Source organism: Helianthus annuus, chromosome 12, assembly GCF_002127325.2.
Source record: "Helianthus annuus cultivar XRQ/B chromosome 12, HanXRQr2.0-SUNRISE, whole genome shotgun sequence".
Classification (NCBI taxonomy): Eukaryota; Viridiplantae; Streptophyta; class Magnoliopsida; order Asterales; family Asteraceae; genus Helianthus; species Helianthus annuus.
The window spans coordinates 107,950,928-107,956,615 of NC_035444.2; the positions used below are offsets into that span (position 1 = coordinate 107,950,928).

The following is a 5,688-nucleotide window of genomic DNA, read 5'->3' on the forward strand; positions in this document are numbered from 1 at the left end:
GGTTGTACATTTTGTGGCCGAATTTGTTGCAATGGAATAGGATGTTGCATTGGTGGCCCTTGTGGTCTTGGCCGAATGTGTTGTGGTACGAGTTGTTGTTGTTGTGGCATTCCACCAACACTTGCCATCCCTTGAGATTGACTTTGAACATATCCAAATTCTCCTTGATCACCATAACCCCCGTAAAAATATCCATCCTCATCATAACCTTCAAATTCTTCAAACCCTTCATCATATCCATCTCCTTGAATTCCTGACGATTGCCCAAATGGAATGTTTGAATATTGATAACCCGCTTGATTCGATGGTCTAAATGTTGAAGTAGCATGGGCAATGGTCGAAATTGGTGCTATGGTATGGGTTGAATATGACGGACCCGCACCCGGGAAGAAATGGGACAATGGTGGTATAGTAGTGGATGGGTTAAAGGTAATGGTTGGTTCTTCTTGGGTAGTAATGGGTTGTGTTGTGTTGGTGGGTGTAGTTTCATGAGATGGAGTAGGAATTGTAGTGGAATTTGGTATAGTTGTGTTTGGTGATGGTTGTGTGGAAGTAGGTATAAATGATGAGGTCGTTTGACCCGTTGTAGGTGGAATTTGTGAATCGGCCATGATGTTTCTTGGTGTAATGGGTGAAGTGGGTGAACCAATGATTCGGTTTTCTCGTAATAAAACCCTGTTTTGCCTTAGCGTTCTTTCGATTTCCGGATCAAATGACAATGGTGACGCTTTGTGAGAGCCTCTAGTATGCATGCACCTGTAGAACCTGCACACTAAACACACCAGTGTAAACCCGAAAATAACAAAACAAAACTAATAAACTGACACACATTGCGCACTACTCCCCGGCAGCGGCGCCAAAATTTGACGTGCTGTCGTAGGTACACGCAAATTTAATCCCAAAAACAACCATAGATAGTGGTAAGAGGGTATCAAACTCAGGGAGTATGTGGAAAGTATGTCGATTGTATAGCTTTGTAATTAAACTACAATTACCTAAAATGCAGAAATTAAAATTCACATTTGATTGTTTTGGTTTTAATAACTAAAATTAACTAATTAAATTGCAAATCAAAGACCGTAGTTTGTAAACAGATTAGGAACAAGCGACCATCCTAAATTTCCAGTTTGCTTTGGACAATTGTGTTTAAATTCACTAGAAAGAATCACATAGACATGATTCGTGTGTAATTGTTTGTTGTGATAAAAGGGAACTAAGTACTCGGATTATGACAATGCGAGGTTGTTACCCGATAACCAATTGACTAATATCCAACCCTAATCCCTCCCGTGATATCTCGATTGTCAACGACACCAAGAACGTACGGTTTAGAATATGAGTATAACATCAATCAACAATTTACAATCAAGCATCCACACACCATAATAAACAAACAAGCATTGCAAGTCTATTATTTTAGAAATACGAATCCAAACACAAAAGTCTTAAACAAACCTTCAATTCAGGATGATCACCATGAGTTTAGCAACACATAGCTTGGTGAATCATCATAGCACAAAGTTCAATGTTCATACGGATCGAAAACACAAACGAAATGTTTAGATAATGTTTACAACCAAGCAAGATCACCAAAATCGCCCCTAGCAAGCTCCAAAAACGTCCAATGATGAGAATAGGTGAAAAGACACCATCAAAACTCACTTAATGTGGCAGTTACACAAATTCCGCAGACTCCACCGTAATTTACGGCTCCACCCTAAATTACGGTGGACATAAAACTGTTACGGTAAATTGAAACTGTTTTACGGTGGGAACCAAATGGATTTCAGGTCCATCGTAAATTACGGTGGGACCGTAATTTACGGTGGCAACCTGAGTTTTGTGTTTTGTTCATCTTTTGCTCCGCATCTCAACCCGTTCAACTCGAAAGCTTCCAAAGCTGCACTTTTCCTCCATTTGAGCCGCTAAACCGTACCTGAGACATAGACAACAGTAGTTACCTAATTCAAGATAATTACATACATAAATGAGGGATAAACTTGTCTTTTAGCATCGCAAAGGGTTGTCCAATGGACCACCCGTCACGACTCTACAACCGGAATGCCTCTAGGATGTGTGAAATCGAAATTGCAAAGAAAAATTGCCGACGCCTATGTAATCTGAGTTGGGGATAGCGACTTTACAGCCGGAATACCTCTAGGTTAGGTAAAGCAACGTCTAGGCTCGAAAAGGAAAAAAATGAAAAGAAAGAAAAAAAGATGAAAAAAAATATATTTGATTTTAAATTCTCTTGATTTTGATATAAAACGTTTAGGAATTGGTCCGGTGATCGTTCCTTTTGTTCTATAAGCTTGAGGCAGGATTAGGTGGACCGTAGCTTCTAGCGTGAGACCCTAGGTAGATTGACCGCACTTAAACTAATTCGTATGATAAGGGGCTTAAGACCGGATTTGGGTTTAAAGGGACAAGTATATTTGCAATCGCGGCTAACACAAGCTTTGATTTTAACAAAATTTAAATAGTTTTTGATCCAAGTATTTATTCATCCCTGATTCCGTTGCATATATCTTTTTCGAGGACGAAAAAATGCTAAGTGTGGGGATGTTTGATGTACTACAAAGTATATATGTTTATAGTGTATATTTTGGTCAGTTTTTGGTTATTTTGAGTCTAGTTTAGGTTAGAATTTCGATACTGCTGACGTTAAGCTATGATTTCAGGTCCCGTTGCTTAAAGTGATGAAAAACGAGTCAAAACGAGCAATTTGGAGGAAAAACGGGATTCGTATACGAGTCGGGAAGCTGGAAAAACAAGAAAAAAATAAAGTGTAGAAAGGGGGGCGCCGCCGTACGCCTAGCTCTAAGGGGGTACCCGTCGTGCTACAACTAGCCCCAAATACGCAGAAAAGTGGTTTTTCAGTTAGGTTTTGATGAGATGTTAGGGTATATATACAAAACGAAATTGCCGTCAAGGAGGTTACGAATTTGTGGAGTCTGAATGCTTATTTTGGAGATTGAAGTGCTGCGTTTGAAGAGCTTGGATCACGGGAATCATTGGTTCGAGTTCGGTTTGAAGATTGAAGACTTGCACGGGTTCTTTAGTTCCTTGTTTGTTTGATTTCTCTCTTTCAAAACTTGTAACCATGAATTCTTTTTTGAACAACTTTGTATTGCTTTCATCGATTAACATGCTTGGCTAAACACTTAAACCGCCTAGACTACGATGAATGGATTTGAATAAAGTTTGAACCTTTTTAGTTAAATTGCATGTGTTTATGACTTAATTGTGTTTTATAGAGGTTTGGTTTATTAATTTGGTGTGTATGCGTACTTTAATTTGGTTAATTATTATCAATTGCTTCGTGTGAATCTAGGTGGTTGTCTGCTACGGAAGAGGTTCATGCTAGATCTTTGACCTTTAGGATGAATTGGCCAATAAACCTTAGAAGTAATAGTTAATAATTTGCTAGATTTCAGTATTCTACTAGTCCTTATATCTGGAAGGTGCGGGGCTATTGGTAGGTCTTACCCGGCGAATTGCTTTAGACAGTCTTTGGAAAAAGTCGTGCCTTAGTTGCCCCGTCGGTTTATTAGTCTATCAAGTCAAATTAAGAAACTCAAACTACCCTAGATCTATAATTGGAAAAGAGTAGGTCAATATTAGGGTACTTGCACAATAATTAGATAACCGGAAGGAAGTCCAATAACCGGTAGGATTAACGGCCTAGGTAGTACCATAACTTTCACCTCGAGAAGGGTTGAGGGGCTTAGTTGGTGTCTTAATAGGTTTAGTATCACAAGGTCCCGGTTCTATAAAGAATGCGGTTAACTTAACTGGTAAATTCTTAAAATCAATCCAGGATTCTAGTCTAGGTGGGCTTCATCATCATCTAAGAAAAGTCTTCCAATTAGTTCGTATTAGCATAGTTCTAGTTAATAGTTAATTTAATAGATTTCCTTAGATTTTCAGTAACCCCCCCCCCCCAAAAAAAAAACAATTAAAAAGTTTGAGTCATGTCTGTCAGAGTTTATTAGAGTCTAGTTAGCGTGATTAGTAGAGTCTCGTGGTTCGATATCCGTACTTCCTTAGGTCATACTACAGTGATCGGTACACTTGCCGATTGTGTGGTTTAGGTCGAGTCTAGATGTAAAGCTTTTTAGTGTCTAGCTTAGAGATTCTAAAGTAGTCAATTTTAGTAGTTTGTTTAGCAGACATCAGGTTTCGCGAGTCAAATGGTATTATAGTAAATACATTACAAGATCTTGAAAGCCAAGCACTCAAGTACCTTCTATGCAGTAGTAATGAGATCCCACCTGTGTTTGCGGTGGGGCCGATATTGAACCTAGAGAGCAAGAACTTAGACAACGGTAAAATGGACGAGATTATGAGGTGGCTTAACAAGCAGTCGGAGAGCTCGATAGTTTTTTATGCTTCGGAAGCATGGGAAGCTTCAACGAGAAACAAGTGAAGGAGATTGCGGTTGCTATTGAACAGAGTGGATAGAGGTTTCTATGGTCACTCTGTCGTCCACCACCCAAAGAAAAGTTCGAGTATCCAAAAGAATATGACAACTTCGAAGAAGTTCTTCCAGAGGGATTCCTTGTGCGCACATTGAGTCTGGGGAAGGTGATCGGGTGGGCCCCACAGATGACGGTGTTGTCCCACCCGTCAGTGGGTGGGTACGTGTCGCACTGTGGATGGAACTCTACGTTGGAAAGTATATGGTGTGGGGTTCCGGTGGCAGCCTGGCCACTATACGCAGAACAACAGCTGAACGTTTTTCAGCTGGTGGAGGAACTGGGATTGGCAGTGGAGATTAGGATGGATTACCGGACGGATACGAGAGCAGGCGGTGGCGGTAGCGGGATGATTGTTTCGACGGAGGAGATCAAAGATGGGATTAGGAAGTTGATTAGTGATGATGAGATGAGAAAGAAGGTGAAAGAGGGCTGCAGTGCTTGAGGGCGGATCTTCTCATGCATCTGTTGGAAAGTTCACCGATCTTGTTGTGAATACGATTTAAGACAAAAGATCAAATCCAAATACCCTTATCATATAAAACGTACACATAGAGTGAAAATGTAAAAAGCGCTGTGACATTTGTTTTGGTCAAAAATCACACAAGGATAATGCAACCAAACTCTTTGTAAACGGGGAATGATGCTTGGTATGATGAGCAAAGTAAAGGATCACTTAAATATATATTGCACAAGTGACACAAGGATTTATACGAGGAAAAAGCCCTTGATCAATGAATGATCTCCGGCATAAAAACCTCGGGTGATGGAAACTACCGATCACCAAACTTCAATATAACAAACAATGTTTACAACTTCGGATGGTAACGAGCTAGGTACAAGGATCACTATAGTATCGTATGCTAAAGCGTGTGAGAAATGTGTTGTGTCTTCCAAATACTGAAGAGTGCAATTTATACAAGTGTCTGTGGTTGTATTTTAGGCAAATCACCTAACTACTAGCTCGTTACCCCTTTAGGAATAGAAGTAAATTTAGCCTAATTAATTGCCCTTGAATTGTGCTGAGTTTCCATATTCTCCATAACGTCCATCTTTGATTATGCATGTGCGAAATTAGCGTGACAGATTCCTTGTTTACGTTGCTAAGACCTAGTCCAACTCGTAATTCCTGCAAAACGACATTAAATCCAAAGAGAACAATCGTTAGTATGAGGATCCTTAGGATGATCCATGATCCTGATCCTGGAGC

The 5,688-nt window shown here is 39.9% G+C and overlaps 1 pseudogene; it reads left to right on the top strand.

Annotated features, from left to right (window-relative positions):
• Positions 1 to 333: 333 nt before the first annotated feature.
• On the top strand, positions 334 to 4,984 carry LOC110893532 (annotated as a pseudogene).
• Positions 4,985 to 5,688: the final 704 nt, after the last annotated feature.